Source organism: Vulpes vulpes, chromosome 13, assembly GCF_048418805.1.
Source record: "Vulpes vulpes isolate BD-2025 chromosome 13, VulVul3, whole genome shotgun sequence".
In the NCBI taxonomy this organism is placed as follows: Eukaryota; Metazoa; Chordata; class Mammalia; order Carnivora; family Canidae; genus Vulpes; species Vulpes vulpes.
This window is the reverse complement of record NC_132792.1, coordinates 153597984-153610892: the sequence shown is the minus strand read 5'-3', so window position 1 is coordinate 153610892 and position 12909 is coordinate 153597984.

The following is a 12909-nucleotide window of genomic DNA, read 5'->3' as shown; positions in this document are numbered from 1 at the left end:
GAGAGCTGTGAGCCCACTCTCCAGCAAAGTCCACGTGCAGATATAAACACAGTTTTGCAGTCGGAGCATTGCCAGGCTTCTCAAAGCGCTGTGTGGACCCCAGTTTAAGAATTGTGCCCGCAGATACCCTCAGACGGCAGGGGGCTGAGCTGGTGACTACCTGTACCTGGTGCCATCTTTGATCGTGGTGCTCCCTCCTTCAGAATATCTCCTTTGTACCCTCAAGCTCACATTTCTGCCTGTAGAAATTCCATCTTTTCCGTAACACCGCCTCAGAGGCCTCTTCCTTCTGATTTTTGCCACTCCGAAGTGCCATCTGGGACCTCGGTTTTTCTGGGAGCATGTTCTTCATGCCATTTATGGCTAGTAACACTATACACATGGAACCGTAATGGTTTTGTGGTTGGTTGTCTTATTGGTCCTTCTTGATAATAAATTCTTTTAAGATCAGTTCTCCCCCTCGGCAAATACTAATGTGCCTTATATGGTATGCCCTTGACAAAAGCTCTTCAAAACCAAAGAAAAGGAAGCTGCCTTGAGGGAACGGTAGGAGGCCGAGAGATGAATCCCTTTGCTCCAAAGGAACTCAGCGCCTCTCCTCCTCCCTGTTGATGCACCACCAGCATAAAGCTACCACGTGCACAACTCCGTGCCTGGCAAAGGGAATTCTCAAAGTGGCAGGATCTTTTCATCCATTCCTCGTCCTCCAGGTGAGAGAGCCATGATTTAGAGGTTCCTGGCAAAGTTGGGGCACAAGTTCATGCAGAATACACCTGATAGAAAGCAGATACTCTACCCCTAAAGTGCCCTTATCCAATATGGGAAACCATCACACACCCATTACACAAGCTAATGTCATCCTTGACTCTTGCCTCTCACTTCCCCCTCTCCATGCGCATTCCCCATCAATCACCACTTCTTGGTTTTACTTCCTAAATCTGTTTCAAAGATTGTCCAGTCTCCATCCCCATGACCCTATCTGGAGCTCAGCTCACCATTATATCTTGCCTGGATTTCTGCCTTTTTCTCCATCTATCTGCTCTCCCCACCTCCAGTCTTGCCAGGCTCAGATCCAGTCTCCACATCCCAGCCAGAAAAAATCTTCCCACGATTTGAATCATTTTCTTGCTTAAAACCCTAGGTAGCTCCACATTATACCAAGGATGAGGTCCAAACTCCTTTACCCTCTTGCCAAGCCTCCTCAACCTGGACTCAGCTGACCCTCCAGCCTCCTCTCTCGTAGCTTTCCCCTTACCCTCTATACTTTAGTGGTCCTAAACACCATGCCCTTTCCTACCCTGAGCTGAGAATGCCCTTCCCTGATTTTTGTATGAGGCTATGGCTTACGCGCTCTTCAGATTTCCCTATGGTCTCTTCCTGTGTCACCTGCTCTTCTGCTATAATGTTCATCACACTGTATTGTTCCTTAGTTCTGTGATGTCTGCTTTCTCTGCCACACTAGGAGCTCTGCAAAGCATCCTCAGTACCTGGTGCCAGGCAGAAATGCAGCCAATATTTATTGAATGAATTGAAACTTTGAAGATGACACATACTCCAGATGAGAGACTCTGGGGCAAATGCAGTGGTGCTGCATGATCTGAAAGTCAGACATGGTAGGACCAGACATCCTGCTTTTGAACAATAGCACTGCTCACTGTTTGCAAATGAGTTTCGATCTTTCTGGGTCTTTGATTTCCTCAACTGAAAAATAAGGATCATAATACCCAGGGTTGAGCATCTGAAGGTTGCCAGAGATATATATCCGGAAGTACTTTGTAATTGTGAAGTTCTCTCTCTATATATAATAGTAGGGTTGTATTACTTCACTTAATCCTCACAATAACATTTGGGGGTAGGCGGCTGACATTTCCCATTTTGCATATGAAGAAACTAAAGGTAGATAATGCAAAGCTATTTGCCTGAGGTCACCTAGTTAGGTGGCAGGGAACGGAGGCTGGTCACTGGCCCCCAAGGCCAGGCTTTCCCCATTCCTACATCACCACTGCCCCTCCTTCTCACCCCCAAAGGAGAAAGCAATGTTAGGACACATACGTATTGACCTCCTGACCATCATGCAGCTGGAAAGTGTCACCACTTATCATTTCTGAAAGGCTTTCTTTGGGAGGGAGGGGTAACGCATTGTTGGTAGAAGGTGAACCGTATAACAACAGGTATTAGGGCAGGAAGGAGTGGGGAAGGGAGCGATTGACCTTGATGTTGACTCTATAGTCCCCATCTTTGGCTCTTCTGTCACTATGGAGTGTTGTCTCACTTGACAGCCCCCTTTTACCACACGGTTGGACCCCTGAGAGCTCCAAGGTCCCCCCCGAACTGGACATCTTCCATCTCCATGTTTCCAATTCTGTCAGCAAATATTTACTGAGCTCTTGCTAAGTGCTTTGTCACTGCCTGTGGAAGACTGGCCAAATGATCTCACCTCTCTGAGCCACAGGTCCCCCATTCTGAAAAACGGGATTGATAATAGCTGTCACACGGTTGTTCCAAGGATTAAACAAGATAACCTAACAGCTGCTGGTGGGCTGTTGCTAGTGGAGACACCTGCCTCCGACAACCCCACTCTGTGTCTGCTAGTTTTCATTTGAGCGCATGGGAATGGCAGTTTGGTAGCTAGGGGAGGGTGGATGGGAGCAGAGGCGCTGGAAAAGGGAAGGAAGGAGTCTGAAGGCCACAGTCCTCCTTGCTGGACCTCTCCTGGGGACGCGGAGAGCGCTGGGCAGCTCAGCGCCTGTTTGAGCTATTCCAGAATGACCTGTGAGTTTCTGGGCCCTTTGAGCCGGCCTCCGTGATGAGAGGTCAGCCTCCATGAGGAGAGGCTTTTTCAGGCTCTTGGTGGGCAGGAGGCACGGACCACTGAGAGTCAGAAGAGGAGAGGAAGAGCTGAGCAACCGTATTCTGGTGGCCACAGCTATGAGGGCTCCCATGGGGCTCCTTTTTGAGAACTCCCAGAAATAACTCTGGGGCGCTCTAAGAATGTCGGTGAAATCATCAAACAAGATGTTGCCAACGTGAAGAACAGAGGTGGTGCCTGGCACGTAGTAGGAACTCCTTATGTGTTAGTTTGCTCCAGCTTAGCCCACTTCGGCCTCAAGGGGGGGAGCACCGGGCTCCTGAATCTTCTGATAAGGCTGCCTCTGCTCAGCCTGCCTGCTTCTCACTGTGTCCAGTGCCCCAGGGAACCACCCAGTGGAACTGCCCTTCACAGATCCCCTTGTGTGGTTACGGTGGTTTTTCTCTTTAAAGATTAAATCGTTTCTTCCTTTTCTGCTCAACAAAGACAACAGCCCTTTGGTTTTTGATAAACGTTCCTTTCCTACTAGCAGGTGGATTTGCCCCGGGCACTAAGAACTGTGCTTTTAAAACACACACATGCCCAGCTGTTTGAATCTGCTACTTCTGTCTTTCTTACTTCTCTTATCTCCTGCCCCTGGGGCTGAGTTTTCTTTGCCTTGGCAGGCTGATAACATGTGGAAGGACGAGAACAGTTCTAATTAATAGACTAATTAGTGGTACAAGCCTTTAATAGCTGATTATAGGAAACTCATCCCCCATCCCCCCAGGTGATTGATTTATTTATTGCTGTTGTGCTGCATTATGGCAAAATAGTCACTTTCTAATTATCTATTGGTTGCTTTAATGGGTCTTCTCTTTCTTTTCCTTCCCTCCTTCCCCCTGCTAGTGGTGGGCACAGATAGAAAGGGAGGACTCAAACCAGCTGATGAGGTTCTCTGAACACACATAAGTGTTGGGATCCCGATGTCACTCCCATCTTGAGAGCTCAGAGCTAGAAAGGGAATGGGAAGAAGGAGGAGAAAGGAAGCAAGAAAATCCTGGCTGTACTTGTAGGTTGACCTCCCCAGGACCCTTCCCTGATGATCCTGCCCCTTCTGTAGGTTATAACTCAGGCACAAGTCAGTTGCATTAAAAAACAGCGAAGCATGGAGAATGGGGCGCCTGGAAGGCTCAGTGGGTTAAACATCTGCCTTCGGCTCAGATCATGATCCCAGGGTCCTGGGATGGAGGCCCCACTGCCCCTGCTGCATCACTCGATGGGGAATCTGCTTCTCTTTCTCCCTCTGCCCTTCCCCACCCACCCACCCACACCCACCTGGCTTGTGCTTTCTCTCTCTCAAATAAATAGATAATAGATAGATAGATAGATAGATAGATAGATAGATAGATAGATGATAGATAGAATCTTAAAGAAAATAAAAAAAACAGTCCACTGAAATCCAACTCCTTGGGGTCAAACATTGCGTCCCCCCGCCCCCCACTGGCTAGCTGTGTGGTCTGAGCAAGTCACTCAACTTTACTGTGCCTCAGCCTCATCATTTATAAAGTGGGGGAAGTAACTGTTTCTCCCCAGGAGTGTTGTGAGGATCAAATGAAACACGCCAGGTAAGCCAGGTGAGGCACGGAGCACAGTACGTGGCCCATCTTGAGACCTGAATAACATTAGCGATGATGATCACCACTGCCTGAAATTATTTAACTTACCTGATACGCAGAAAGAATCTGATACATGTTTGTGGAATGATGAATGACTCTATCATAATTCTCAAGTAGATTGTGAGCCCTTAAAGTTCAAAGGGGTGAAGGAAAGAGGAAATTGCACACTAAATCATAATAAAAAGCTACCCATAGTTCAGTGCTTATCGCGGGCTGGGCTCTTGAGTTAATTATGCTTTATGTACTTTCTTTCACTTAATCCTTATATAACTTGATTTTTACTAGTCTTCCCAGATCATGTTTGTTTGTTTTTTCTAAACAGCCCAGTCCCCATACCAAACTTTGTGGGATCTCTGTGTTCTCCCCAACATCTTCAAGGATTCTGAGGACGATCACTCTTCCTTATGAATTCCTGTTCTGGCTGAATTCAACCTCTTGTATCTGCCTCCTGACAATGTCGTTCACTTGACCCATCACTCTTACTCATAGCAAGCTGAGCTCCTTCCTTCCACCCTTCTATCCCTAAAGCCCTAAGAACACAGGGCCATTTTGTGTGGAGGACTTTTACTGGAGGTTGGAGACGAGACGGGGTAGCTGTAGCACCCCTTAGAGCAAGCAACAGCTGGAAACCACCACACACATGCTTGCCACCTCCCTCCCCTGGCTGTCCTGCCCTGCAGAGCCCTGCCTATGGCCGTTCCTGCCCCCCCCCCCAACACCTTCTCTTCTCTTCCATCTCTCTGCTGTTCCCCACCCTGGAATCAGCTATTTCTTTTTCTTTCTTTCTTTCTTTCTTTCTTTCTTTCTTTCTTTCTTTCTTTCTTTTTCTTTCTCTTTCTTTCTTTCTTTCTTTCTTCTTTCTTTCTTTCTTTCTTTCTTTCTTTCTTTCTTTCTGTCTCTTTCTTTCTTTTTTTCCAGCTATCTCTTGTTACTTTGTTACACAAAGAAATTTAGCTCTCTTGAACAAATGCCTCCGTTCTGGGCTATTCTCCATCTGGGGTCAGAGAAGAAATTGAAATGGGTGAACATGAGGGTGCTCAGCTGATTTTCTTAGCCACACAAGTTTACTAAAGCATTTTCCTCAACAAATGAGCCAAGCACCTCGGAGATGAATCCTGCCCCACCCTCGAATGAGGAAGTCTGGCAGTCACAGTTTTACATACATTTTTTTTTCTCCCTGCTGTACTTGAGGTAATGCTATACTTCTTCAAGGAGAGAAACCTAGAGAGGATAAAGATAAAAAGTGTGACCCACTCAAAATCACATAGATAACGCCAGAGCTGGACTCCCAGTGGAGGCCTGTTGTGAGTCCAAAGCCAGGAAGGTTGACCATGCCACCAGGTGGTCACTTGATAAAGCTCAAGCAGGTCTGGGGGGGGAGCATGGGGGGGTGTCTTCTAACAGGGCAAGCCTTTCTCTGGAAACCTTTCAGGGGGGAGGCGGTGTGGGTCACAGGAAAGCAAACTGATTGACTGAAGGTCAAAGACATCGGAACACTGTAAGAGCTAGAAATAGCTACACATCTCTAGCTCCATGTACGGAGACCCAGGAGTTATTGCTATTAATCACTGCGGAGTGATTACTCTGATTGCTTCGTTTGTTGATGTGGGGCTTTATTCAACCTTGGGTAGGGGCCCCCTCTTTAGGAAGTTAAGGCAGACTTTCTTCTGCTTATAGAGTGCTGACTTTGTATGTAAAACATCTCCTTGGTGGCCTGTTCAGGTCTCAGAAGGCTGGCCCGGGGGCTCAGGCTCTTACAAAGAGCTCAAGAAGTAACTATGGAATGAATGGGAGAATGGCTTTGCGCTCCCTTTAATTTGTCACTTCTTTTCCCAAAGCCTCACCTAAGGCAGGAAGGCTGAGTTAGGCAGAGTTAGACGAAGGGACATCCATCCCCTCTGGGCAGCCCTGTCTGGGACACCGAAATTATTAAGGATGCAAGAACGTCACTGCAAATGGGATGAGGTTACCAAAATGGAATTTATCAGAATTCTTCCCAGAAAGAGTAATGAATACAGTTAGCTAGAATACTCGAAGAATCCACTTGGGGAGGGGGGCCAGAGTTTACCACGTAGTAGCGCTGTGACTCTGGCTTTCTCATCCCTGGAACGGGGATTATAATACTTATCACTAGGATTTTTTTCCTCCCAATTAAGTATGACAATGGAAAAAATTACAGCTTTTATTATTACTTACTCTGCAGTCTACTATCACCTGGTTTCTGCCCTCCTACACTCTACTGACTGCTTTCGCCAAGGTTGCCAACCACCCTTTTGTTGAAAATCCCATTTCTCTTCCACTTGGTGGAGTTTTGGCAGCACAGATCAGACCCTCCTCCACGAAATAATCTCTTTCCTGGTTTCTTGTTATCCCAGCCTCAACGTTCTCCGATCTCTTTGACCACCCTTCTAAGTTCCCACTGAGACATCAGCCATGAGTTGGTTGTCTGTTGTGGCATAACAAGTTACCCCAAATTTAGCAGCTTAAAACAGCATTGGTTATCTCACATAACCTCCTAAGGGTTGGAAGTTTGGGAGCAGTTCAGCCGAGTGGAGCTGCTTGGCTGGGTTGTGCTGGCTCCGGATCTCTCAATGACATTGCAGTCTTCATTCATTCATTCATTCATTCCTCATTCATTCATTCATCCGTGAATATTTTCTAGCAAGCTCTTGCAAGCTGCCTCACATGGCTGTTGGCAGGAGGTTTCAGTTCTTTACCACGTGGACTCTGCATAGTGCTTGCTGCTCATGACATGACAGATGGCTTCCCCCAGAGCAAGTGATCCAAGAAGAATGAGCATGTGTGGCCACGATGAAAGCCACCGTGTCTTTTATAATCTGATATCAGGAGTGACATACTGTCACCTCTGCCCTTGTCACACAGACCGATGCTGGTACAAATCAAGAAGGCAGTCCTGGGGGTCATCCTGGAGGCCATCTACCAACCTCCCTCGTGGACCCTTACACGCAGTGTTCCCCAGGGTTCTGTCCTCACACGTCTTTTTCATCTCATTCTCCCCACACACCCTTGATACCAGAGTGCTCTCCAATACCTTCAATTACTGTCTAGACTCCAAAACACACAGATCTGCATCCCTAGAACAGTTGCCTCTCAGAGACTTTGGCTTGTACACTGCCCATTGGGTCCCCAAGGTGCCCTCTTGCCACACTGGACTCACCCTCACCCCTGGTCCTGTTTCTCCTCCTGTGTTTCCATCTCAAGAATGACAACCTCATCCACTTCGTCATCAGGCAAGTAATGAGAAAGATCATTCTTGACTGCTCTTTACCATTTCTCTCACATCCAATCAATGGGTTGAGGGTTTTTGCTTTTTCATGTTCCCCCATCTTTTTATTTTGAACGATTTCAAACATACAGAAAGATTAAACGAAGAGTAAAATGATCTCCTATTTAGTAGACCACTCTGTCGAGATTCACAGTGACTCACATTTTATGTTACATTTGCTTTCTCTCCCAACCTCCTCTTGCCATATACACGTATTTTTCGTAATGATTCTAACATGCTACTTGCCTTTCCACCCCCAGGCTCTCACGGATGTGCAGTGTGTGTACGTATATGAGGTTTCCAAGTGAATATACAGGATTTAAAAGTAGATTGTGGATAATAAGACACTTTATCCTTAAACGTTTCTGCAGGCATTTCCTAAGAATAAGTATAAGTATAGGACATTATCCTATATGTCATCATTATACCCAAGAACCAATGCCAGCTGATTTGATCTTCCCAATATAGCCCTGGTTAAGCCAGTTTACTCCAGGCTCCCCTTTCCCTTATCCTCAGCAGTGTGATCACCTCTTAGCTGCTTCCTCCTTCAATCCACCAGAGTGAACTTTCTACAATGCAAATCTACTGCTGCTGTTGCCCCGCTAGAGTCCTTTCGATGGCTCCGCATTACCTTCAAAATAAAGAGTAAACTTCACTTGGCATACAAAGCCTTCATCGTCCAGGTTCAGCTAGAGCAGCCCTGCCAGGTAGAAACCTAATATGAGCTATTCCTATAGCTTTAAATTGATAGTAAACTACATTTTTAAAAAGTAAAACAAACAAATCCCCCAAACAACAACAAAAAACCCCAAACACACAAATGAAATTAATCTTGAAAATACATTTTATTTAACCCAGTATATTCAAAATATTACCATAGCAACACAAGCCCAATAGAAAAAATTTTTAATGAGATGTCTCTTACTTTCTTTTTTCCCCCTACGTCCTCAAAATCTGGCATGTATTTAATACGTACGGCACATCTCAGTGCAGATGCTAAGTCTTCAAGGGTTAAAGCGAAATGTATTCCTACCAAAACAGGAAGATTATATTTAACAACAACAAAAAATTCATACTGTTTCGGTTTTAAAATCTGAATGAATTAAAATGAAATCAGATGGAAAGTTCTGTTCCTCATTCACTCGAGCCACATCTCCTGCGCTCAGCAGCCACAGCCATAGATAATTCTGGAGCTGCAGTTCCCAGGGTGTAAGCCACAGGACCCTGAGGGCCCTTGAAACATTCCCAAGGGCTCTCTAGGGTCAAAACCATCTTTGTAATAATGCAAAAACAATGCCATTTTCCACTCTTCCTCTCTCTGAAGTGTAGACACCGCAATGTCCTAGAGGCCACGGGACGTGTAATAGGACAACAGATTGAACATAAGAAACATGTAAGAGAGTCGGGAGTCTTCTATCAAGCCAGATACTGAAGAGACGTGTCAACATGTAAAACAATGTCCCTCTTCTCCCTAAGTGTTTTTATTTTTGAAAATATTATTTTTCATGGAAAGGTGGATTACTTATATCCTCATTTAATGAGAAAATCATCATTTTTATAAGTGAATTACTGAATAATTTTAAATTTTCCCAGTTTTATTTTTATTTTAAATTTCCCAGTTTTAATTTCTGATTTAGTGATTGTGGATAGATGTGACTCAAAATCAAAAGCTCTTTGAGGGGCTCTAAATACCTTGTAACAGTGTGAGAGGGCTTTGAGGACAGCTGCTCTAGAACCTGCCTACCACCCCAGCCTCATGGCCAGGGATCCGCCCTTCCTCCTCCACATTTTGTGCATGAACTTCCAGTTCCATACAAGATGAAACAGACACATCTCCTCCTACTTCTCCTGCTAAGTACGTCTAACAAGTCTGGATATTATAAACAAAACAACCATGAGAAGACTCCGATACGCAAAGCGAAGAAGGCTAGGGGCCTCAGGACTCAAAGAATGATGTTACCAGGGTATCGACAGAGGGATAGCACAGAGCCTGAACCCCCAGTCTGGCCCAACGACAATGGGGCACCCACCTCAACAGGCTCAGACAGCTAAATGGGTGGCCTGGGTTTCCACCCTTACCTGGTGGTAACAGAGAGCTCCCCACCCCACCCCCCCCCCCCACCAGGGCAGTATCGAATGGGGACTGCTAAAAACAGGAGATTGCAAAGAGATCTACGGTCTCAGAACATCGTACCTAAAATATCCGGGATACAATCTGAAATCACTTGTGGTACCAAGAACCAGAAAAATCTCAACTAGAATGAGAAAAGGTAATTAACAGACACCGATACTGAGACGACGGAGATTTTGGAGTTGTCTGATGAGAATTTTAAAACAGCTGTCATAAAAATGCTTCGATGAGCAATTATAACATGCTTCAACTGAAAGAACAAGTAGAAAGTCGCAGCACAGAAATAGAAGATTCAAAGAAGAATCGTATTCTTTGCCTGGGCCTTCAAAGAACCCCTCACATTTCTGGAATGACCACCCTCACTTGGTGCCTGGGCCAAGGCCCATTCCTCTTCCTGGAGCACCGAGCTCTAGTATCTTCTTTTAAAACCCTGCTTGTCCCAGATGTCACCTCGTCTGGGAAGCCTTCTGTGGTTTCTGCGCCCCTTCCATTCAAAGTATCCTTCCCCGTATCACTTAGATTCAGGGCTCATCATTCTGTCATTTGTCCCTCCCATGCTCATCGGTGTAAGGACTTGACAAAAAAGACTGTCTTATCCCTGGTGCCTGGCTTAGTATCTGGCTTATAATAAACACCCTCAAAAAAAGATGTGTTGAGTGAATGAATAAATCAATGAATAAATGGGCAATTTTCAGTGGTACTCTCTTTCTTATTGAATATAATTAAGCTCTGTGGCCTGGCATTCAATGCCCTACACGGACTGTGACACATACCTTTTTGGTACCTGGCTTCCCTTAGTACGTCCTATGTCTCTGCTGTACCAGGAAGCACAGGGTTTTGAAAGGACCTTTTACTTCCCCATATTCCTACCCGACCATGCTTGTCTGGACGCTCTCCAATCAGCCCCAAAAGTCCTCGCCCATTTTTGCCACACCAAAATTATACCCAGTTTCACCACCCCACTCAGATACCACCTCCCCCAGGACTCACGTTCCCTGATCGCCCTGCTGGAAGGAATCTGCCCCTCGGGAGACACAGCAGTTCACTTAGCCTTTTCTTGTGTTATTCCTCTCCCCCTGCCCTGCATGTTGTGGTGGTCTTGTTGTTTGTTTTAATGCACTTATGGTATTCTCTTCTAGATTTAAAAAACTCTGTGGCTTCAGGGCAACTGTAGTCTGCTTCTGCCCACTGTGCCCCTAGCACAGGCCCGTTTCTCCAAAAACTCAGTTTTGTTTTCTGAGATAATGGTGCTTGGCTCATTGGGTTTCTGTGAATATGAAACAAAATGCACTATTTAAATTTTGGTATTTGAAGGAATAAATGGAGGGAACAAGCCCCGTTGGCTGGACCTTCCAGACCTCTTTGGAATTCCGCTCCGTTTCCGCTGCACTCACCCGGCTCCCAGGTCCTTCCTGTGCGCACGATGGTGACGGATGGACCTCATAAGATTGCTACAGCTCACCTGCCCTCCTCCCTTCCGTTCCCTCTGCCTCTCTACTCCCATTCTCTACTCAGTGGCCAGCTTGACCTTTTAAAAACATAAATCAGATCATATTGCTTCTCTGCTCAAAACCTCCCAGTGGTTTTCCAATCTGCAAATAAGAGCCAAACTCCTTACCCAGGCCTGCAAGGCCTCCTGTGATCCGGCCCGCTGACCTCCCCTGCACTCAGGCTGATGCAACCCAGCGGCCTTCTTGCCCTGCCTGACTGTGGCCTCTCGGGCTTGCCCCACAGAGCTTTGCATTTGCCACTTCCCCTGCGTGGCATGACCTCTCCCTCACTTCATTTGAGTGAGCTCTGCTCTCCATTCTTACCTCCTTGGGAGGGACCACCCTATGCAAAGTCACTCTCAGCCATTTCATATTTTTCACCGCTCTTCGCACAACCTGAAAACATCTGTCTTTATTTACTCAGGTGAGCGTGCGTGCCTATTGCCTTTCTTCTCCACCAGAATTGTGAGCTCTGAATGGATGTATTCACTGCTCCATCCCCAGCCCCTGGAACACTGCTGGTACGTGACATGGGAATGACTGAAGGCTGGCTGGCTGGGGGCTTTACGAACAGAAGCAGCCACTTGTTGCACAAAATTGCTCACCTGCTACAGGGTTCGCATGCAGAGGAGGTGTGGGGATTGATCAACCTGGAGGGGATGCGATGGGGATGAGCCGTGTATCCAGATTTAAAGGATGAACCCCTTTAGCCATTTAGATGCAACTCTGATAGGTCTGCTTTCCACAACGGATTACACGACACTCCAGAGTTAATTCCCTGGGGCTGATGACGGGCACAAGAGAGCTGAGCCTCACAGATCCCTGGGGTCTTCAGTCTCTCCTTTGTCCCAAGACCCCGGGACCTGCTTGGCTGCTCACACGGAAGAGCAGGGGCTGAGGGAAGCCTCCTGGGCTGAAGCCCCAAACCTATTCAGACACTGCCTTCCCCGGCTTCATGACATCCAGCTGGAGGAACCCCAAAGCCCTGGTAGAAGAGTGGGAGGGTAGGATGAAGGGGAGAGCTTCAGATGCAGGACACCTGGGCTCCAGGGGATCTGGACAAGCCCCCTCTCCTCTCTGGGCCCAAGTCTGTCCTTAACTTGACATAAGGGAGTTAAGTTGCATGCATCTCTAAACTCCTCTTCAGCAGTGACTTCTTAGAGTCGTATGAGCTTCACATAGGAGATCCCCGGCACTGGCTGTTTGAGGGTGGGGCAGCCGGGAGAGAGAACCCCCCCACCCCAGACACCGGTGACCTGCAGTCCCGCGGCAGGAGCCCAGCGTGGCCAGCAGGTGGAGCCCTTGCTGCGCTAGGGTGCTCAGGCCAAAGGTGGCGGGAAAGTTGGATTTTTAAAAATGCAATGAGGCCCTGAACTCAGGGCAAGCTGTCCAGCCACTGAAGAGAGCTAGCTGCCACGGGACCCTCTAAACACACACACACACACACACACACACACACACACACACACACACACACACCTTCCTCCCAAAGCCTCCATCGGCTGACAGACTCCAGGTAAAATACTGCAGTAGCT